At 37.8% G+C, this 24,537-nt stretch overlaps 1 protein-coding gene across 2 annotated transcripts in view; it reads right to left on the bottom strand.

The window, feature by feature from the left end:
• The window catches only part of SESN1 (sestrin 1), an 80,986-nt gene that overhangs the window by 39,379 nt on the left and 17,070 nt on the right, over positions 1-24,537 (bottom strand). Inside the window, exon 1 of one of the 2 annotated variants that reach the window (XM_062572664.1) lies at positions 13,038-13,096. The exons of the other annotated variant lie outside the window; for it this stretch is intronic. The gene's annotated coding sequence lies outside the window, so the exon portion shown is untranslated. Of the gene's footprint in view, positions 1-13,037; positions 13,097-24,537 lie in introns of those variants that run through there. 2 annotated transcript variants of the gene reach the window in all.

Here is a 24,537-nt window from a genome sequence, read left to right as displayed (position 1 = left end):
CTATATGTAGTATTTGTAGTTAAACTGCAACCAAATATTTAAAATGGTTTTGGTTAAGCTGTCACAAAGCTATGTGTGCATTTTGGAACGCTATTTATAAATGGCTTAAACAAGAAAGAGATAAAACTGAATCAATAATGAGCTGCTACTAAGCCAGTATACATGTATTTACATCTGTGCTCAAATTAACTTGTATCTTACTGAAGAGCATTTGCAAAACAGAACTCTACTGCCAAAGCTGTACATACACACGCCACCACTCCTGCACTATTGTCTATCAGCCTGGGAACAGCTACTGCTGCACTTTCCTTGAGAAAGTGTGAGCACTGTAAGATCTGGTAAGAGTCACCATAGGAGTATATTATAGTAAGACAAAGTTCAGTTTCTAATCTTCATCCTAATAAATACATGAGGATAACAGAGGCTCCATGTGACATACCTGCCAAGTACATAAGGACTTTTAACAGGAAACCTCTATGTCTGAAGCTTGAGGATTTGAACATAACAGTTACCTATCAATACTGGGTGGTCTAAGCAAGATTCCAAATTTTGGTGCTTTTCAGCTTCAGAAGAAAATACTTATCAAAATCTTAGCTTCCAAATTAGCAAATTTAAATAGGGATAATCCAAATATCTGCATGCTGTTTAACTGTAATTCCAAAGTAGCATAGAGTTCTCTGCAGGTGCACTGAAGAATCTTGCTAGATTATTTTTGTCAATTTATTGCCAAGATGCCGATTCCACAGAACTAGCATAAACAGGGAGAAGAAGGGAAAAAAACTCAAGAATCAAATCACTCAGCCACTACTCGGGCTTCCACAGATTGTTTGCTCTAGGTGACCCTGCTGAGCAGAGGGGTTGGACTAGATGATCTCCAGAGGTCCCTTCCAATCTTACCAATTCTATGATTCTATGAACAACCTCCCTTATTTCTCATAGATGGTAATACATCCTCTAAAATAAACAGTACGTTACCTGGACTGTAATAGTACAGAGAGAGGCATAAGCAAAGTATGAAGGAGAAACGGCTTTCTTTGCTGTGGGCTGATACAATGAGGAAGCGCTAGAATTTGACAAATCAAAACTTCAAAAACAAAGAAGCTTGCTTGCTGTACCGACTGTGTGATAACAGCTCAAAATGATACACTACATTGTGGTACATTGTGTAATTAATCTTTGGAAAGACTATGTTGAAATACTTGTATAATATGAATACTTAAAGCATTTAATTTTTCAAAACAAATTAGCAAAGAGACACTGATTACCGTTACTCAAGAAATGTCTGTTGTATTGCCTAATGAGAGTAGCACAATGTTTAAATGGATTTGCAACAGTCTCTTTTAAAGCAGGGGAGAAAGCCTGCATGATGTGCTCCTCTTCTGCTTTCAGAGAGAAGGAGAGGTAGAGGAAGTTTTATCTGCTGACCTTGGAAATTCAAGTCTTGTCTATGTGAGCCATGAGAGAACTAGTACAGCTACACTGCACTTTTAAGCAAGTAAAACTCTGATCATAAATTACAGTATGACTCAATCATTTTGCAACTATGCTTTAATATCTAGAAGGCCTTGCCAATCGGACTGTTTCCAGGAATGCCATCTTTTTGGCACATCTGCGTAATGGTTTACAAGCAGAACGCCAGGCTTTTGCTTTTGATGAGGGAAGCCCTTGCTCTAGCGCAGTTTCTGCCTCCTAAGACACCAGCTCCCTCCAAGTGTGAAGCAGGCACGAAAGCAGGAACGCCAACGGATTAAGGAGCAGCCTTGGCGACAAGGCGCTCTCCAGACTCTGGGGTCCTGTGGCCCTGACTTATGCCACATGACTTGACCACTACGGAATACTACTGCGCTCACCTGGGGTGAGGAGGGAACGGCAATAAAGGGTGGCTACAAAAGCACTTTACTGTAGATGAAAAGGGGTTTTACAGAAAATGAAATAGAGGAGAATCGTATCAGTAAGCTGCACTCATCTTCTGTTAAGTAAAGCATATTGTTTTCTTTTTTGCTTCTGTTAAATAAGTAAAAATGTATTACAAAGATCAGAGGGGCAAAATATACACTTACATTGAAAAAGTATTTATTTATAGCTTAGTTGAGAGATTGCATTAAATCAATTCAACTGTTTCTTTATGAAGAAACTGTTATAATCATTTTGAACAGGAAATCTCTATTTTCCTTTTCAATTTTATAACACAAAAGAATTGTTAAACATTCTATCATTATGAAAATTTAGCTATTTTCTGAATTCTGAAACAAAAATTCATCTTTTCAAAATATGCCTGCACAGAACACCACCACCAGCAAAATCCAACTCTTAAAATATCTCAACACATTCCTGTAATTAAGCAGACACTCTAGATTACTGGAACTTTCCTAAACAATTCACAACTATCTGATAAACATAGGAACTACTGGACTCCTTAAATGTTAAATGCTACTTATGCCTTTATGCCATTTAAAGCCCTGCTTCCATAAAAACAGCTAAAAAGCTTGTATTTCAGAGCTCTGGCTTTAAACTAGTCAAGCAATGAAACATTTTCATGTTAGTCATAACATAATGCGTGAGTATGTATGCACACAGTATGTATTTTTTCAATAAAAGCATTTTCCTGACAAGGAAACAGCTCTCAGCTACAAAAGCCATAACCGACTTCCTGCTCTTTCATTAAATCTAAATAATAAGTTAAGACAAATAAAGTACACACAGCTACTTCTCTGGGAAAACACCAGTAGAAGCTATCTAACATTCAGTTAGGGAGTTCAAGTATCAAGACCAAAGTAGCCTGATATTATCTTGATAAAAATCCTTGTCTGGTGCTTCTGTTTACATTTCAATTAGAAATGACATTATCCTTGCTTGCTTAGCTTATTTTGGCCATTACTGGCCAAAAATAACTTCTGTTATTTGCTAAAGCTATTATTTCTAGTTACAGATGCAATCAAGGCCTAACAAGAGGTTGTGGCAAAAGCAAAGATGGCTATACATTGAACACACACCTATATTGCCCTGAAGGGGAAAAGGCTGCCAAAAATCTCAGGAATTCAGGTTCAGCCTTTCAGCACCTATTGTTCTCCCAATCTGGAATTAAATGTAGAAATTTAGAAATCTGGAGATGAGAAAATAAGCAGAGTGATAGATAATAAAGACATGAAGTTACTCATACGAACTCGTTTGAATTTCCTTTTTATAATCATCAGAGTTCAACAGCAACACAAAATGTCAGACTAGGGAAAGGTAGGTCAAGCTAGGAACAATTTAAATAAGTTAGATCTTTTCCAATTGACTGGGGCTCATTAATTTCACCTTAACATATTTTAAAGAATTTACTCAAGTGGCTAGTGTTTTGTTTTGTTTTGTTTTTTAAGAATCTATGGAGGATGCAAAAAAAAAATCTATGGAGGCTTAAAAAAAGAGAGAAACAAGAAATATTGTGCTTAAAGAAGGGAATAAAAAAAGGAACATGTTCAAGTCAGTTGAATTTCAATTCCTGAAAATCTCTCAAACGGAACCAAAAACAAACAGACGGAAAAAAAAAGCCCCTCAAAACAGTTTCAGAATGTCTAGAAGATAATATGTGACTGAGTGAAAGCTTTAAAAACAGCTTAACGTGCCTTTTCCTCAACAAGTCTTTCTAACTTGCCTTCCACAACAGGATAGTAGGTTTGAAGAATTCAGTAGATGGTATGATCTTGTCTTCAAGCAAGCTAACGAAACTTCTTGATCAGATCACTGCGATGTAAGAAAGAAACTGGCTTATGCTCAAAGAACAGTCGTCAGTGGCTCACTGTCAGTATGGAAAGATGCATCAAGTGGGATTCCACTGCATGTCTCCCCCTAAGGCTGATTCTGCACAGAATGATGACCTGAATTACGGGATCAAGAGAAGGCTGACTAAACGCACAGATAGTGCAGAGCTTGTAAGGACTGCAGGAACCTGAGAGGACAAGCTTTGACTTCTAAAGGTTCTTAACAAACTGAAGAAGTGTTCTGGAATCACCTAAAAAAGGGAATGCGATTACTCTTTGATAGAAATAATTGACTATATATACAAAGACAGGAAAGGGAAACAAGATGCTAGGCATACTCTGCTTTAAGAGATCTAAAGGTTATAAAGGATTATGGTATCAGGAGATTAACATGAAAAAGCACAAATGCCTTACTGTGATTCATACGCAGCAGTTTAGAGTTTAGCTTTCAAGGCAGAGGAAGTAAAGCCTTCTGTTCTACTCAGCAGGAATGCCCTGCAACGCGTATCAAAGGTGCGAACTGAATGCTGTCCCCCTGCACTCTTATCAACAAAAAATGATCATCTACCTGGAACTGATGACTGAGAAAGAAAGACAGGCAGAGGGAAAAGCCAAAACATCACAAAGGCATTTTGCCTAAAGAAAAGGAGACTAAAAGAGAAGGGAGATTCTGTAGAGACTTCACTGCTGGCAGTCCTTAAAACAGTCAGAGAATCTCCTCACACATGGCCTAGATAAAATAATTGGTCCTTTCTTGGGACATCTTGATAGATCTAACACATTTTTTCAGGCCCTTTCCTACCCAATTGTTTCTATGATTCTATGGAAATGCATTTTAATAATAGCCAGATATCATATATGTAAGGATAAAGAAAATAATCAACATGTACACACAGGAAAAGTAATTTGGAAAGCACTGCCTCCAAAAAGAATATTGGGCATCACAGATAAGACTCCAGTGTGTGCTTACAGTGTAATTCTACTGCCTGGAAAGCTAATGCAGTCTCTCAGATGTGAAAAAAGAGGAATATCAGGTAAAACAAAGAACAACTTTTCCTCCATACACTATGCTGATCTGACCTTTTAAGTATATGGTAAGTTTTATGCTGTCAAAAAGGATTTGAAAATACTGGAGAGATTTCTGTGGCTCCCATTTGACTTGATAATGAAAAGGGACCTCTTGATGCAAGGCATAAAGATCTTGGTCTGTTGAACTAATTAAAGATAAAGTTGAAAGATGGCTTGATTTTTTGCATATATACACACATATTGATATATATATTCATATACATTCACATACACCCCTACATTTGTTACTAGATTTGAAAAAGGGAAAAGATTGAGAAGACGGATTTTTCAGATTCATAAAAAAAATCAGAAAACTACAACAAATGGAATCTGACATTACATAAATTTAACATGAAGAGATAATATTTCTTAGCAAAAAGATTAAACACTGAAAGCTCTTACTATGGGAGATGGATGCCACTGCTTTGAATTTTTTAAACAAGATCTGAGATCTTTCTGAAAGATACACTTAGATTTAGCTTCTGGGGAAAAAAAACAGAACACTACAACCTACATATACAAGAGATCAGATCAGTTTATCATAATTATCTAACCTGGCCTAACCGTCTAAACACTTTCTTCCCTCAGCTATTCTGCTGGATCCTTCCTAGTCTCTGCATTTTCCAGCAGAAGAGAAGCCAATGGGACTGAATGTAAAAGTGACCTGATCCAGAAACAGGCAGAAAGGACAGGTATCTCAAGGTACGTCAAAAGCGATAGCCATAGAAACATCTTCCTTAAAGCAAGACCTTTCAGATTTGGCAAGGTAGAAAACTCAAAGGGCCATACAGAGAGGAAAGGAAGATGGAGAAAAATAAATGTAGCATAGGGAAGATATCCACCATCCATCAGAGAAGAAAGGTGAGTTGCTTCTTGAAAAGGCTCTAGGCAAGAAATTATGTGCATAGAGAAACAAAACTCATCTGCCTCAAAGATGGAGGGAAGAAAAGAAAAAACATTCCACTTTCCATAAAGGCTGCCTGATGTGTTTTGTGTTAATTTTAGCTGAGGCTTTCTGTTGTGTCTGCATAGGCTGTGATGCCACAGATTGCCTGACAAAGCAATTCCAAAGTCCTTTTGCTTTTAGGGACCTCGCAAGTAATAAGGAGGCATTTTATTGTTATTGCTCTACTGATTAATCCATGTCTAAGCCTACACTGTACATTACATGCAGTTGGTGCATACATTTTAATTACTTTATTAGCAGTTCCAAATGAATCTCCCTATACTAACAACTAGAAGAAAATTGTCCGGTACGAGATTGTGCTTCCAAGTGTGGTTACTATCATAATGACTTAACCTTCAGCCCATCTGAGCAACTACTGCTAGAACAAACTCTCCTCTTGGCCAGCAATGCATCAAATTGTACTCCAAAACGCTGTCAAGGCTGCTACTGGATGCTAAGCAGAAGACTTTGGCAACATAACTAATTCAAACTAAATGTCTGCTAAAGAAAATTTAAGCTGAGTCTTTTCTGTGACAGCACAATAGCATATCTGACATACTTCTAACTTACCAGCTTTCAGGTTTAAGGTCTTAGTATTTGTGTCACAATGCTGTCAGCAAAACAAATTAGTAGTAATGAGAATTTTGCATGTCAAAAAAATATAAAATGGTTGGAGAACAAAACTTAACTTCTACATATCTATTTTTTAAATGAAGATATTACTTTAGAAAGGATTCCTTAAAATACAGTAACAAGAAAGATTTGTTATGCTGCAAACACATGATTCTGGAGCAGGCAAGACAAGTTACTTGCTCATAACAGAGTAAGGCGTACTTTAAAAATTTTTTGCTGTTTTGGAATGTACTTCATAGTAAGCAAGATTGAAAGAGATACAGAATGCAGTCATACTGCCTATATGTTAGTATTATGTTAATGATATTTGAAGAAATACATAGTTAGATTACCCAAGGTGGGTACTGGAGCTTGGACAACAACACTCTAAAAGGAGTCCGAAGGAACGACAACTCAAGGAATGCAAAGTCCCCAAACAGAAGAACAGAAGAATGTTGTATTAGGGCAGTCTTCAAGCCCAAGAACCCTATGAGATGCAGGGCTAGGCAGGAGGGACACACAAAAAAAGCCACAGACAGGATTAAGTGTGGTACAAGGCAGACAAGAAACTGGCTATGGAAAAAACTTAGTGATTTAGGACTGAAGTCATGTGCAGGAAAATAACAGGAGATCCTGAATTGCTTTGGAGTGAGAATGCTAGAGCAGAAAAAGATGATTTTTACTGTCCTACTCAGACCTATGCTTTTCTTATGTTAGTCTCAGTAATGAAATAATTAGGGTTTGGAATCCTGTGCGCTTCTACCCTGTGCCTCTATAGGACTGCTGTATGTCAAGGCACCCAGAGAATAGAAAGCAATATGGAAAAGTGCATCCCCGCTCTCACGAAAGAAAAGAAAAGAGGAAGCTCTAGAGCAGCTAGACCCCAAAGCCCCCATTTCTGCCTGAACAAAATTTTAAGCTAATGGGACAGAAAGATAAAATCTTGTTTTAAACATGGTATGGACTTTGAAATAACATAATGTGGAAGTCTACATATGTGAGGAAGAGAAAAAAAAGAAAAAATAAAAGAAAAAGGATGTGCTGGGAAGAAGAAAGTGTAAGATGGTGCATACTACAGACCTGAATAATAAAGAGAAGGAAAATGTCATGAGCGAGGCATACAAGAAAAGAACAAAGCTGACTATGTAAAAGCACTTCTGGACCTATGCCATCTGCCAAAAACAGGAAACATTTTGAGATGTAAAATGCTCCACAAAGCATATTAAGACAAAATACTTGTTTAGGAGATGGGAGGGATTTTTTCTGCAGTATTTTAAGGTAGATTCTGCTCTTCTTTTGAATATTTCAGCTACTTTACAGCCACTTACAGAACTGTAATTTAAAGCTATCATCTTCTAAAACTCCTAAGAGTATCAAAACCTCTAAAATCCTGATTTTAAATGGTCATAAGATTTGAACTTAACTTCAAATGTCTTATAAACAGTGCTTCCTGCACAGAAGAACAACGCTGTATTATTAAAACAGAAGCCTGAGTTAATGCCATTGACTGAACGTGCTTAAAAGAGAAGCATCACTTTCTAAAACGTTCTGGAGAACTGCTTTTAATATAGATACTTAACCTTAGCTAATATTTTCTGAACTCCAATTTGTTGTTGTGAATACAAATGTATTTTTAAGCTTAAAGTGAAATTTAAAGGTCTTGTTATTACCCCAGAGATGAATTAGCAGCAATATCTTCTATTGAGATAGGACTTACCCATGTGAAGTGTGCCATTATAGCCCAACCACTTACCAGCTAAACAGACCAATTGGAAATTGTCTGCTTCAGTCAATACTTAAGTTTTGGAAGTTAAGACCATAGGCAGCCTACCTAGGAAGAACAACTTAAAACTTTACAAAGCATTCAGACTCTCAGCTTATTTTTACCCCAATATCTGAACTGGTGCCAACACTGCATAGCTGTTTTCTTTAATGTCAAATTACTTCAACCAGCCAATATAGGATTCCTGGGAGAGATCAAACACCTCTAGAAGCTGAAGCAGGTTTGAGTTTTCTACTTAACACCAAATTAATTAATATTGTGAATCAAACAGTTGTTCTGTGAAGTTCTGAAAAACAATCTTTTTTTTTCTTTTTTTTTTTTCTTTTTTTTTTTTTTTTTTTACTAATTCTGAATCTACAAACAGTAGACTGCTAAGAAGCAGTACTGATAGACTTGTATTCAGCCTACTGTTAAATGATCATAATGCTCAGATGGTCCTAGGAAGGGTTGTAGCATATTCATATTTACCATTCCTATATGTGAGCTATATACTAAAATAGGGCATAATTAAAACTTATATTTCCCCCGCCATGATGAATAAATACAGTACACAGCTTCTCCTGTAGGAGAAAGCTGATGAAAGCAATTAAAATAGAACATGCTGTATAATTGCTTGGGAGCATACTCTGGTTTTCTGCAGTTTCAGCATTTCCAAAACTTGCAGGAAAGCATAAATAGATTACAACAATGAAGCAGAGCTCCGCCAGAGATCTCACACAATGTACGCAAATACAGGAACTTCCCTTTCTCAACTCTTGATATTCCCTGACCTATATAACGTGCTACACCAAAAATCTTTGGAAGATTGAAGTTGGATACTGGAGAAATGCAAAACTCACCACTGACTAAAATTTGTGAGTTTACATTCTCAGAACTTAATCAGACAGCGACTGCAGTGAGGGTCATGGTTACCAAGTAATTGAAGAAAATAACATAATACTCAAGGAGACAGAATTTAGATTGCATGAATGATTTCAGATACAAACAGCACCCTGCATAAATTCTCAGTGAGCTTTAATCCCAGAAACTTTGGCACTGCAGCACAAGCTGCTGATACCCTGAAGAACAGGAATAATTTACTCACAAGTAGGTGTTTCTTTACATACCACAGGCTCTCAGACTCCAGAAATTCTAGTCAACAACAACTTTTACACTCATTTTCCAACTGTAAAGAAATGTTTCTCCCCTATTTCATGTCACAGCTGATCTGGTGGCTCCCTTCTACTCCCAAGGCAATACCTGGAACTGCTGCAAAGTTTTTGCAAGGATGTAACTGCGCAAAGGGAAATCCTTCTTTTTAACACTTACACCTCTGACAAATCCGAGTGGTAGTCAGGGAACAAAGAAAAGGCCTGTTGTGTAGTTCAATTGTTCCTGCAAATATTAGATCTGCTGCAAAAAAATGGAGAGCTGAAACTTTCTCAAAGAAAAGGTCATAAGAATCCTTTCCACCAAGGACAAGTTGGGTGTATCTATGCAGTTTTTATACATAATATTTACAGTGACTTAAACATTTACATATTTTGCCCTACTTTCCACTTGAAGCAGAATGGTATAACTCAGTCCAATCCCTCTGTGAAAAAGGCAATTATTTATCAGCTTCCTTTTGGCAAAGATTTCTTTCACCTCTTATTTTAAGGCACTGAGGGTACCAAGGTGTTTCCTGTTCAGCCATTTATCACAGCAGGCTCAAGATTTATTTTAACAAGAAACACAAGATAAAAAGGATATCACAGAAAGCATAATACCCCACAGTACAGAGGAATTTGATTCTAACAACCACTAAGACAGATTTCCAACTCTGAATATTTTTTCCTACCAAAGCAAACACTGTTAATGCATATTTAGTCGCAACACTGGTATATACAGGAATTAGTGCTCTCTCCCCATCCCTACACATGAGATTGCTCACAATATTGTGGACAAGTTACATCTTAATCTGACATAAATAACTGAGAGTTTAAAATATATACACACACATAACGTTACCCTGGATTCTTTGAAAAATTTCTTTCTTTTTCTTCCTTTTTTTTCTGAAGAAATCAACTCCTACATGGTTCCATCTCCACTTTGAGGTATGACTGATTGCTGTAAATAATGGTTAGCACCAACTGATAAAGCTAACACATTGGCAGTTCTTGGAAATTGGTATTTATATACCATATATAACACTAAGCTCATCATTAACACTGAAGTCACTACAGATTTGATAAAACTATTTCTTTATTTAGTTTTAAATGCTGACACAACAGGCACACTCCCACTTCCTCCAGAAGACATTTAACCTTATTCCAGAACTCGTTTAATGTTTGTGTTCTGCCTAGTCCCTGGGCCACATAACAAAAAGATCCTGGACAAGTGCAAAGCTAAATATTTCTCTCATTCTGGGATAAAATTTTGTCCTATTTTACATTCTAAAGACAAAAAAGAATCCATACTCTTAAAAACACCTTCATCCTTCACTCAAGGGTTTAACATGAGGAGTTAAATTTACACTCAAGAAAAATTTGCACTTTTACATTTTATCTTTAGCATTTGTAAACTATTGCATCCTCTCTGCACAAGGAGCTACATCCTCTCAGCACAAGGAGCTAGTCAGTTTGTTGCTAAGCTATCGCACCAATCCATGTTCCATTTTTCCCAGCCAAAAATCTGTACGTGCCCTCCCCCATCTGTTCTTCGTGCAGGAGTTCGCTTGCCAGATCAACTGCTGCAATTTCCTTCTCAGTTTCACTAGACAATAGATCACTCCCTATTTCATTGCTTTCCTGAATGCCTTGTTTCCATCACACCATCTTCCCTTGGCTAAACTGAGGTTGTAGGAGGAAACGGGACAGGCGGACACTTGTGTCCTCTGCTAAGACAGACACACAGACAGACAGGGATATCTTGAGTTTAGTTCTGGGTAACTCGTACTTGCTAGGCATTCCAAGATTGAACTTCAGAGATTAAGAAAAAAAGACAAATCAATTTGGAATGCAAAGACAATTGCAGAGTAAGGAACATAAAAAACACACTACATATGCCCTAAAACAGACCAGAGAGAAGGGCACAGAAGGCTATTTACAAGCAATGCAAACACATTCCTATAAACCACAGTAACCGCTGTTAAACATTTATTTGTTTTTGTCTGTATGCAGTGTTACTCAGATAGCATTTTATTTAATAAACTAAATGTGATGAAACATGCAGCTCACAGCTTATTTCACACACACACACACACGTATATACACACACATAGAATTCAGGTTATAAAAACATGCATCTGAGAGAATCAAATTAAAAACAAGACAAAATCTGTAGTAAATAAACTCTACATGCTAAAGAACCAGAAGGCAATAAATAAAACCTACAACTTATTTTGGTAAGTCTCAGTTTCAGGGGCTTGCTGGGAGTCAAGACTCTGCTGATTAGACCAAGAAACTTAATTTTCTCCACAGCAGATTCAGTCTCAAAAATCAAGTCTTTCTACCATTCTTAAAAAATTGATCTGCATTAAGAAGTATGACTTTCAAGAAGTAGACTATTGATAACTTATGCTATTTTCACAGATTGTGGTAAAATAAAAAAAAAATCTAAATCATTTGTTTTCCTTGCATCTAATGGGTGTCACCAAATTTGGATGTGTATTTCCTGGGAGGTTTTATTATTGTTTTTTATAGTTCCTTTTTAATACACACTATTAAATTAGTACAAACAGTTAATTTCAGATTGACCTGATAGCCTGTCTCAAACAAGGGTGTCAAACTCCTACTCTACAGGCTTCCAGTTTTATGTCAGGTCCTTCTGTGCCTTATCAGCACACTGGTACCTTGCAGCAGTGTGGTAAGTAATACGAAATTTAGCAACTAGCTGGCTAATTCCTTTCCCAGGAAGAGGTCTGTATGTGCAGTATCTTCTTTTCATAGGGCTTCTGATTTATTCTTTTTAAATTAAAGATAGCAAGTTTGATGTAGTCTTTTTTTAGACTTGCAGGCGGAAAAGAACAGGTGAAATATTTGTATGTATTTGTTTCCCATGGAAGTTTAATCCATGATCTAGGGATACTCATCTCCTGCTAAATGAGTAAGTCTGTCTCCTGTAGAGTACTGTGTGCCCCAGATTTCAAACATGGTCTTGGTTGTTAAGCTTTTTGCAAGCTAAGGACTCCCTTTACAATGCAAATGCTATGCCCTAGTGCATCTTTTAAATATTGAAAATAATTGGTGACCTGGCAAAATCCAGGAATGCTTTACAAATCAGAAAGAAAAGATTACCAAGATTAGTTGTAGAAAAGAGCTAAATGTTGCACTGCTTAAATCAAACGTGAAGTGACAGTCTCTCTGAAAAAAAACCCACTCACCTCTTTCCTATCAGCATCTCTAGATACCCTAATGATTAAATTTCTTAAAATGTTGCCAAAAGTGTGTATATATATATATATATATATATATATATATATATATATATAAATAATATTTTAACACAGTCTTACACCTGGCTTTAAAATTGCATCATTTCTCTGATATCAAAGTCAAGAATTTGAGTTGGCTGGAGATTTGTGATGTAATTAACAGGTCAAATTTAGAGAAACAGATATAAAGGTCTTCAAATAGTTTGTAGAACTGCAACTGTACAAAGATAAGAGTCTATGTACTCTCCAACATGCATTACTTCTTCCTATGGGATGGTAAGATCCACTACAGGAAATTAGTTTCCACCTAAAGGATTATCTATCTATCAATACTTTCTTGCCTTGTCACTATAGCAGCTACTGCAGCAAATGTGAACATAAAATATTTGATCAAGTATAAAGACTGATCTACTTTGTACATGAAAAATAATACAAGAGTCTTACATTTCAGTGAGATTTTAAGTTACACTACACAGGAGAAATAAAGCTTACCCAGTTCTGATCAGAAAAGCATATGGAGATTCAAAGACTTTATTGCTTTTTCTCAGGAGCTAAAACACAGAATAAAAACACATTATTATTTTATCTAAAAGATTACTGTGTCGATGAACACAATACAACTGAGAACAAATATAGTGTTCCTGGAAGAAAATCTGGAAATAATACAACTTGCCTTCCAGCAATTACTAATTCCTAAGCAGCAATTTTCCAGATTTCTCTGGGATTTGATGTTTCTGCTAGCCTATTAAAAAAACAGAAATACAAAAACATGAACATTTCTGGATTTTCTTGATATGCTGTGTTGACATTCTAACATGTTTATTCAACTTTTTTAATAAAATAAAAGCTGTAAATGACTGTAGTATGAGTGTTGAATTATTTTGCAGACTTTACTAATACCTGGAGGATAAATAACATTTAGACACTGAAACACACAGGTGTGAGTATATATTACTAGGTAATATTATAGAATAGTAGCTGTCAAGTAGACCATGTTCCTACTTCCATCAGGACTGAAAGAACAGTGTTAAGAAACAGCTCAGCTACAGTAATCCTTCCCAGCTTCTGACAATTAGTAACTGCAGAGATTCCTGACCTAAAGCCCTTCACATTTAATAGTCATTCACCAATTATCCTCCAAAAATTTGTCTAAATCCTGTTCTGAATTAATTTATGCCTCTGCCCCCTAAAGCGCTGCGGTAACGCAGGATTCAGTAGATCACCAAGAATATTTTAATTCTTACCAAAAATACGATTTCAAAAACCCTCTTCCCTTTCTATTCTCATAAGCAACAGCTATTGACACACTTGTAAGAGAATCAAATATTATAAGGATTAGACAGATAATACTTTCATTTATTCTTGCACTTTATTCACTTTGTACAATAAAGGGTATTTTGAGTACATATCATTTTCTGTTAAAACAGCAGTGCTGGGTCAGAGCAAAGATCGAGCGAGCCCAGGAGGCTGAGCCAGACCACAGGATGTGCAGGATCCTTTGGGAAGGGTGGGGAAGAGCTCACTTTGTATTTTCAGCCAGGTTCACACCTCTAACCTCTAGGCCTCACAGAAATTCCTACACAGTGTCAGTAATCCAAAACCAAGGCAAGTATCTTCTTCCACCAGCTCCAGCACACTCAGTGGCTCTTTACTACCTACTGAAGGGCCTTCCTAAGACTCCTCCAAGCTGCCAGGCTTTTACCAGGGTTTGATCAAGACTTGGAAGTGCTTTAAAGCCATCAGTTCTATCAAAGCCACAAAGAGGGGGAAGGAGACCTCCTACCTGAGCTGCTGTTGCACAACATCTGCCTCCCACACAGGTGGCTGAGGCCCTTGGTGTGCTGCAGGGTAGTCTGACAAATGCTATCAAAATCAGAGTTTGCCTGGATTATGATTAGCAGAATCCAATGAACCCCACAATGATGGAGCTTAGGATGCCCAACTTCTCCAAACACCACCTATCATGCAGAGCTCCTTCTCAAACTTTTGCAGAATGAGCTTCCCAGTCACTTCCCCTCTCCTCTTTCGTGCACCATTTTAGCAGGTCAAACACCACCATCTGCAGCACCTATACCTTGGAAACAGCAGCGCACAGTCACTCTCCCTTTCCTCAGTGGCTAGTCTCACTGCTGAGATATAAAGCATTTTGGTTTTTTGCAACAAAACAACCAGCCAACAAGAAAAATGGCAGAAAATCACTTTTACTCAGAACCAACTCCAAAACAAGTTGGGGACATCAGCTGGAAAATTCTCTCCGCAGCTTTGGCTATAGGTGAGATCATGGCTGTTCACAGGGTCCTTCTGCAGAAAGAGGGAGGGTCTGTGATTCATAACAGAAGCATTAGCTACTCAAAATACCTTGTTGAGATTTTGATTGCACTTAACCCTTCATCTTTTTATTTATATCCCTTCCCACCTGAGGGCCTAAAAAGTTGGGGAAGAATGATTCTGCAAGACAGACGTAGGTTTATGGGTAACCTATCAACTATGGGGTTTGTTTCTTTGCACCTCTCATTTCACATATGCAAGCAGAATATTGCAGAAAAGCATCCAGCCTCCAGCAATCCTCCTTGAGACACGTTCAGTGAGGTAAATCCTGTTAAGAGATGCTCTACTCAGCACCCCCTCATTTAGATTTTTGGTCTTCACCTTTTTCTTTCTACCTGCATTTATTCTCAGTTGTTTTGTGTTCATCAACATAGGAAGCTTTTACTCTTAGATGAAATCATGTGTTTTTATTTTGTGTTTTAGCTTCTGAGAAAAAGCAATAAAGTCTTTGAATCTCTATATGCTTTTCCAATAAGAACTGGAAAAAGCTTTACTGTCCTATGCATGTTTCCCTATGAGCACCCCCAGAAATTTACTGTAAAGCTGTAAAAGCTTTACTTGTCCTATGCATGTTTCCCTATGAGCACCCCCAGAAATTTACTCCACTGAAGTTTTTCTGTGGTTTTTGAGGGAGGGCTATTAAGTGCATTAGGGAAAAAGCCACAGTCATTCCTCAGTTATCATAACAGGAATAGCAATCAATACAACAGGCCCAGAGAACAGCATTAAGTAGAAGTTTCACAGCCCAATCACCCTGCTAGCACACTCCTTGTTTCCAGCAGTCGGCAACTCAGAGACTTTCTGAGCCAGAGATGGGAGTAATGCATTTAATATCCTTCCACACATGAATACAAACTACAAACAATTGTTCAAAAAAGGTCTGAACATGGATTTAAATAGCTTTCAGGTAATCACCTTTATGATTTTTTCCTCTGAATCCTATTTCCCTTCCTATTCTCCTGTAAATTTTTGCCTCTAAAAACAATAACCCCTGTAGTCAATATTGCTGCATCTAGTGCTTGCCCAGAACCTTGGTTATTAGATATAAATAAATAAAAACCAAGTTCCTGTTTTGTGAACTAGATTTTCACAACTGTCTGGTTCTGTATGTTATATGAAACATAACAGAAGTAATATGTATTTTCCATATCATTTTCCTCTCTTGGAATTTCATATTTTATTTATTTTTTTTTTTTTGTGAGGAAGTAGGTTAATGACTTCTGATGGATTCAGTTATGCCTGATACTTACTCAGTTGGAACATTCACTGTTGATCACATCTCTCATTCAGTAACAGTGTGAAGTTATACTTTGCATAGATCCTCAGGACGTTATGGTTTTAAAATCCTAACTTAGCAAGAAAATCCCAGATCTATTTAAATTGTGCTCAATAAAGAGTGAAGACATAACTCACATGATTAGGAATAAAGTTACTAGACATTCACAAAAATGAAGAAAATATGATTTGTGGCCTCAAACAATTTTACAGAACAGCTATAAAAATAGCTTTAAAAGAATAACTGCTTTCAGTGTAAGCCCAAGTTAGTACATTATGAAATCTGTAAAACAACTTTTAGCTCTAGTTAAAATGCAAGAAACTTATTCAATATCATATATACCCACCCAGAAAAATACTGACAACAGATCTAGACAACTTACACAGGCCTCATTGTGCTCAGAAGAAAAAAGAAAAGAATTCATTCCACCCATTTAGCTAAACTATTAAGGCAGTTCCAAAGAGGTTAGTTAGATTTGTTCAAGTTTATTTGTATGTCAAATGCTAGATGAAAGATCTCTAGATGAAATATTAAAGATTGTATCTTATTTTTAGGAAATAAACAGATTCCAGAGGCGTGTTGCTGCTGGGCCAATCGCAAGGCTGTAGCACAGGGCTGCTGCTTGCCCAAGCCCAATCACGGCCTCCAAGGGAAACTTGTTTTGCTGTTTGTCTCGGCAGTGCTGATGATGGATGGCTGCTTCAGGGGAAGAGATCAAGCCGTGTGGTAAATCTTCCTGTTTGTTCCATCTGCTTTTCTATTTTAAACAGCTGCAGTTATCAGCCAGGCACCCTACATTAAATACATTTGAATTTCACAAGAGAAAACATTTATGCAAGTAAAAACATTGCTTAGCTTTGTCTTTCCATTCTTGAACTAGAACTTCTGGAAGTAGCTGCAGCAATTTACTATTTTTTTTAATCCACCTGTCAGAAAAGAAATGACCTGGCATAACACAGTTTGCAGAAGGTGAGCTTTGCAGCTGTAGCAATTTCCAGCTGATGGCACTCCTCACCTCTCATCCTCCTGCTGCTGCTAGCCCCACTTTGCAGCATGACATGGAGGACAGCAGAAGTAAAACACAAGCAGAGTATGTTTATTAAAATCTGCCCTTCAAATATACGAAGATAAAGCATACAAGCATTACTTGTCTTGCGGTCATGCTGAGGTTGCACTAGCGTACGTTACACCAGTGTAGCCTGGCTCCAAAGGTCGCCGTGTCAAAGGAGCGCTTTACAAGCGGAGCCCATTACAGAGCGCTAAGCTGAAGAGAGTGACAAACATACTGAGACAAGCAAAGGTTTGTTTGGTTTTGTTTTCAAACAGCATGCTTGACTAAATTAAGCCCAAGCTTTCTGGCCAGATCGTAGTTTGGTCAAATTCTGATTTCCCTTGTACTTTCAGTACGTTAGTCTTTGTATCTTGACACACTGTGCAGTACTGTTGTGCACTGGTAAAACGGCTCCCTCACTTCTCAAAGCTAGCTATATTTCTGCGGCAGGGAAAAAAAGCTCTGTATGCTAAAGATGAAAGTATCTAAACCCAAGAGATTGAAGTGTCTTAGGATTCTAAGGAAAGAGAACGCAAGCACATGTGGGTGCAAAGACTGTCAAATGGTTATTTTTGACTCCTCCTATTACTTATGCTCTATTTCTCTCACCCAACTTAAATCAGATTTCTTTGAAAGTTTGAACAAAATGTTGAACCATTTCTGAGTTAAAGCAGATTAAAGTTAAAAATATTCCTCAATAAAACAAAGCAAAAAGGCAAACAGCAGAACTGTAGTACTGTTCATAGCATCAGGAAAAAATCACATCTCTTAAGTATACCTATTCCATCTACACATAATTTTTCTCAGAATTAAGTTACATTAAAGGAGTTTTCTAAAGTGCAGTAGCATGTACAAGTTAATATCCCTATAACTTTACCCTAGGACTTTTCACATAATTTAAAGTTATTGTGAAATTTCATGAGCATTATTTCCATTCTACAGGTAGGCACACCGAGAAAGGGCTATAATTTGTCCAAGATCACACTGCAAATCAGAGTGGCAAGGCCAGGAACCAAACTTGCCTGTGCTCCCAGCCCCATGCCACAACTGTTATGCTCATCTCAATATGACTGAAGAAGCAGGAGCATTTTAGAAAAAAATGCCAGAGGAGGGTTTCTCAGTAAGGAGCCTTGAGAAGTCAGAGGGAACACTTATGTGCCAAGTCCTTGCAAGATTAGCATCTTGATTATATTCTCCTCCCCTCCTTAAAACAAATCAACATAGAAAGTACCTTTCAACAGAAGGACACAAGAATGCGAATGTAACACCAAGTTGGCAAAGGCTTCAGAAATGAAGGTATTATCTTAAAGGTTACCTGCAATACCTTTTATTAGCAGAATTTGAAGCTGACAAGTTCACTGATTTACTATAAAGCTTTGTAACTATAGCAACTGAACAACAAAATAACAATCTCAGTATTCAGTTCTAGAAAACTAATCAAAATCACTTTTTACTAAAGAAGCGTCTATTTGTACAATTTACTTCCACATTAGAAAGCATTTTCAACTTCACACCAGTTTTAAATTTGTTGGAGAAGTGTAACCCCTGTAAGACAAATTCCAGGACAGGAATTATCTTCTGTATTCAGACAGACCAAGACTGGAAATTTTGAATGATTTTTTTTTTTTATAGTAATACAATACACAGTTTAGTTACGCTACCAAGCATTTGGGGGGGGGGGGGGAGGGTCATCATTAAACACTGGGAAGATAGGGCAAAAAGTCCCTGTACATCAAAATAACCCAGAAGAGAAAGTGCTTTCAACTCTTATAGCTGTAGATCTATGCAGAAGCTTCTTAGTTTTTGTACTCTCTGGAGCAGCTGCAACACTAAATTTTGACTTCCCACAGGTTGACAGTTTTTCTTTCATTTGGGGTTTCAGACACTTAGATACTGTTTGCCTTATTTCCTCCTCCCCCCCCTCCATGTCCTGTCTCAGCAGGATGCTCTTCTGTTACGCTGTTGTGCGTCAGAGACCCAAACTGCTGCAGAGCATCTTAACTGCCCAGCATCCTGCATGATACAAATACATGCCATCTACGAGGACTGATACAGGCCAGTATGGCACACACTTCACAGGTGCATAATTACAGTGAGCCTATCTGTACAGCCAGTACAGAGATCAGTAGCTTCATGTAGCAAGAACAGTGGAAGTGAACATAGGTTTAAGCAGCAGCGTGTTGATCTCATGATGAGTTTGCAGTTTTCCACTCTACACAGGAAAAACTTCAGGGAGACAGATGTGTTGAGGGAAGGCTTAGAGGACAGCAAGCTACCTCAGGTAAGGATTCACAAGTATCACAGATGTTGAAAAACTGAAAAATAGTTGGAATTACATTTTCTTGAATAATGAGTGGCATGAGGGCAGGGAGAGAGAGGGGCAAGTCTTGAAATTGAAGATATTAAATTGACTGAGCATGAGACAAATACTGCTAAGGTACAGTAACACTGGGCTGTGATAAGACTGGGACACAATTTCTAGAGATTTAGGAAGATAAATATGGAGACTTCAGAAGGGCAGATGTTGCATTTCTGACCAAAAAAAAAAAAAAAGTACCTTAAACCTGGATAAAACAGTAAGAAAAATTCTGCATACACAGAACAGGAATTAAACAACATGATTACTTAGCATCATGAGATACAGTAAGAAAACAGTAAGATGATGGCAAAGTTGTAAGCAAGTGTAAGCAGAAGATTGATAAAAGCTGATGAGGACGCAGGGAAGGGAAGGATTGAAAGGTGTTCAATTTAAGATTTGCTAACTATAATGGTCAAATATAAACATGAACTTGAGCTGATTACAGGCAGTTGAGACTGAAAACTAAATCCGCAAATCAAACACCAGAAGCTGGTCCATCTCAAAGGAAACAAATAGGGAAAACAGTGAAGAGAAAGTTTGATGGTGTAAAATAGGCAACAATGCAAAGAAGGCAGCAATGATAACACATTTCAAGTCTAACATGGACACAGACAACTTGCACAAAAACACTACTGCTGAAAAAAACTTTATTTAACCTACACATAAAGAAATTTATTGACTTTATCATTCACATGGCTTTCATCTCCAGACTCAGCAGTCTAACGTTTACAGATTACACTATTTCGTTCGACAGCTGCCTACAGAGCTCAGATTGATTTCTAACTGCCATGTATACTCCTTTCTCAGTAGGATATATACCACTTCACTCCAACATTATAGTTAAATTTGGCAGTTGGTGCAACATAGGCATTTGCAACATACGCATTATAGATATGATTCACTACTTGCTTATCTCCACAACCTAACACTGAATAAACTTCTCCCTGCCATTTAGTGGTGAGACTATTAAAAGGCTAAAACATGAAAAAAGAAAAAAAAAACAAAAAGAAGCTTTTGATAACTTTGTCTACCAAAACCTGTGTATTCCACAGGGCCATTCTTAATGGCAGAAACATTGACTGATCAGTCAGAACAGGCTAGATTTTAGGGCAATATTTATTACATTACTGTTAGCTAGGCTTTATTCTTATATCCTTCTCTACTGCCTTAATATACACGACCACACAAAGCTGCTTTTTATTGGAAAATAACTATTCATTTCTGAAGATGTTTTCTAACTAACCTATCCTCTCTCAACTAGATCACTTAACGTTTATAAAGTACAGAACCTTCCTTATTCTAAACATACAGCGAAAATGAAGACAACTCTTACAAAGCTTCAGGAAATCTTCCTAACTTTGCACACTATTGTTTCATCTCCTTCACCAACCTATACCTCTCCTTCCCTCTCCAGAAACGGGAAACAGACTTCATGTCTTGCCTCAGCTCTAACTTCACAGCAAACTGCAAGCAGCATGCACTGCGATCCTATCTCGGTTCTCAGCACTCCTCCTCCAGTGCTGTCAGGCCTGGCTCTGCCTAGCTCTAAACTCACAGGGAGCAGCAACCCAAAAGGCTTCTGTCTCCCAGAAAACTCAGTCTTGAGACAAATGTGTAATTGTTTGATTCCCATTAACTCAAAACCACCTCTCAAATTCTTCTATACTAAAAAGAAAGAAAGAAAAAAAAAAGCAAATAATTAGAATTAATAGGATTGTTACTGCTTGGACAACCTTCTCACTCCATGAAAGCTTACTGCCAGAGTTAAGTATCTGCTTTTCCCTTCAGCGTGTAACTTCGCTCTTTAAAAGGTTAAAGCTCACAAACTAGCACTTGAACAATATAAACTGTAGAGCCCCCAAAGTTCATTATTCTTTCTTACATCTCTGCTATTCTTGAACTGTCAGTCCAGGCACAGGACCAATTATAAGCCTTTATAGAAGTTACCCTTTTCCCATACAACTGGGTCTAATGACCCAGAAGGCCTAGCTAACATCTCAAGCCCACAATGAAACAAGCTACCATGGGATAGGTTAAATTGATAAATGTTTACATAGTTTAGGCTGGGGGAATTCCAAAATTTCCACAGTGCAGAAGGCAAACACTAGCAGTACATCATCAGGCAAACACAGTCTCACTAGGTTGCACTTTGCACTAACTGCTGCTTTCTCTAGTTCCGTATTAAGTATAAGAATCCACAATAAAGCATTGACTGGAGTTTGTTCTTCCTTTCAAGGTCATTGATAACTTAATCTTAAAAGGAAAGCTACCTTTTTTGTTTTTCTCCGTTTTTGTTGCTTGTTTCTCCTTTTGACATTTTGAAGATTACAACTTCATAGGAAGAGGGAAAGAATAATGACAGCAGATGCCTGCTAACCTGACAGTGGGCCAAGCTTCATTTTTATGCTAGCTATTCCAGAAACAAAACAAACAAAAAAGCCCAAAACACCTTTCTGAAATTCAGTATTTATAACTCCAGGCTTCTGACATCCATAAAAGGTTTTACAACTGGGAGGTCACTGAACAGTCACCCCAGGAGTTGTGCAACTAACTCATATCACTTGAGGGAAGAAAAAAAAAAAAAAAAAAAGCCTCATCTTGTGGAAAAACAAGGAAAGAAATCACCATTATCTGCCATCTTCTTTAATCTACTGCCAACAGATTAAACCAATAATTGTCAACAGCACCACTTTATGCTTGGTGTTTGCTACATTTCCTTCTCTTCCAAAATCTTTTAAGAAAAATATTTGAAGAAAGGATGATGGAACAGAATGCAAGCATGCTTTAACATGGAAAGCAAAGTAAGCATTAATAAGTACCCTTACCAGAATAAGTTCACACCTGCAAAAATCAACTCACCACAGCCTTGTGAGTTAAAACTTGTCAACTGAGCCACAATTAACAGTACACTCCCTACTCAATATGTTTTACACTGAAGATTGGACATGTCAGTTTTTACAGATGAGTTAGTTAATGTAATTTTGCTAAACTGTGGTAACTTAGTTCACATGTAGTTGCATGAAGACAGCCTACAGCAGAACACCGGAGCAGGAAAGGAAGTGCTGCAGCATACCCCATGAGATCAGTCGCAGAAAAACTCATTTGCTCTTCAGGTTCCAAAGTTTCACAATATGATTCTCAGCACCTCTGGTGCTGCAGGATTGCACAGTCATCCACCATCAACAAGATTAAACAGCACACGGATCTATTTTGAATGAAGTCTATTAAACATAGTTGAAGCACAGTGCCACTGAAAAACCATGCATTTCTATGCCCTGTTGTTCAATCTGATTAGGGGATGGGGAAACAAGAAGGCCTCTGCACATTTAATATATGCTGTTATGTCATTTAGTCGCATATTCACTAGAGGCTTACTTCATCTGGCCTGAATATAAACTTGGAAGAACTTCAGGTTCTTTGAATGGTAATGATCTAGTTCCTGTATAGTACAGTCAAGTGAAAAAGCTTGGCATTGGAAAACTTAAATAGTAACAGAAGTACACAGTTCTCTTCAAGGATAATTTAAGCTTCACCCCATGCTCCACTCAGTGCAGCACAAAATGCTCACTGACACTGTTTTGCACTTCGAGGCTGTCTAGTAGGTTCTGTAACCCTATTTCAGCCATGTAGCCACATTAGTGCGGGTTAAATATTTGCATCTTGTTGCACCTGGGTTTTGAAAGCAAACTGCAAGTGCACCTGAATGAGTGATTATTTCCTTTCCAAGTGCCAAACTGTTTGTATAAGACTCAGTATTGTACAATACTGAAATCTTAAGTATTTACCTCCTCCTCCTTTCACAGTAAGTTCTAGATCAGAACTTACCCCTCTAAAATTAAACATAAACAGAGAAAACACACCCCCACAATAATTTAAAAAATGCTCAAGAGACACCCAGTTCTGGTTCAAACCTCTACTAAGAGCTTGTAGGGCCACTGAAGTATAAAGGAAGAATGAAGCTGCAGTGCCCTCAAGCGTGAGGGGATGTGAAGTGGAAGGAAGAGGTCTGGAGATACACTGGGAAGAGAAAAGGTCTCTGGCTTTCAGGAGGACCCTTACTAAAGATAAACATGCTTCCTTGTACTTGAAAAATGAACTTTATCCTTATACATTATAGACATACTATGTATTATAAACAGGTACAAGAAACAAGTACCAAAGACATCTTCACTTTCAACTGCCTTTTCAAATATTTGTGGGCTGAAAGTGTTATGTTCATTCTCACCACAGGAACACAACAAAAGCATTTCAGTTGTCTAGTGCAGAAGCCTCTAAACAGTATTTAAAGCAAGCAGTATCTCCGTGGAAGGTCAATTTTAACAGCGCAGAGACACAAGTAGTGATGCTCAGTCCAGGACAACAGCACTTTCTCAGTGCCTGAACCTCATAGCAGAGAGCATGCTTCAGTCTACCAGCAAGGTTTCCTTACACAAAATTTGAGGAGAGAGTAAGGCATCTTTGACTAGTTCTCAGAGAAATATGCAAATCAAGTTGGAGGTCACCTAAATTAGGCAACAGGAAGCACTGAGGACAGGAGCATATCTTCAGTCTCATCTCTCAGTATTGCTGGGGCTTTCAGTCCACCACCAAGAGGCACCTGCATCTGTTCAGGACCACAACCTCCAGCCCAGACACTGGCTCTCTCACCTCAGCGGTTACATCACTTAAACAAGATACAAGGGGCCCAAGTTCAATTCATTTATAAGCCTGAGGGGATTTCAACTCCTCCTCCTCCTCTCCAAACAATTAAGCCAAGCTATTCAACCACAGGTACACTGCCATCACTTTCTACTGTTTTACATGCAATCCTTAAAATATTCACTGGCCCAGAAATAAGAGCAAAAACCAGTCCAATTCTCTCACCTTGGGAGCCTGGGCACATGGGAGGTACAGGTTTGAATTCCCTTGGGGGGAAACTCCTTGGGTGAACCTGGAGTCCTCACTCTTTGGGAATGCTCTAACCACTAAGCTATTGCTC

Source organism: Rhea pennata, chromosome 3 (genome assembly GCF_028389875.1).
Source record: "Rhea pennata isolate bPtePen1 chromosome 3, bPtePen1.pri, whole genome shotgun sequence".
In the NCBI taxonomy this organism is placed as follows: domain Eukaryota; kingdom Metazoa; phylum Chordata; class Aves; order Rheiformes; family Rheidae; genus Rhea; species Rhea pennata.
Note: the sequence above shows the minus strand (reverse complement) of the source record. Positions and strands in the feature narration are given on the sequence as shown.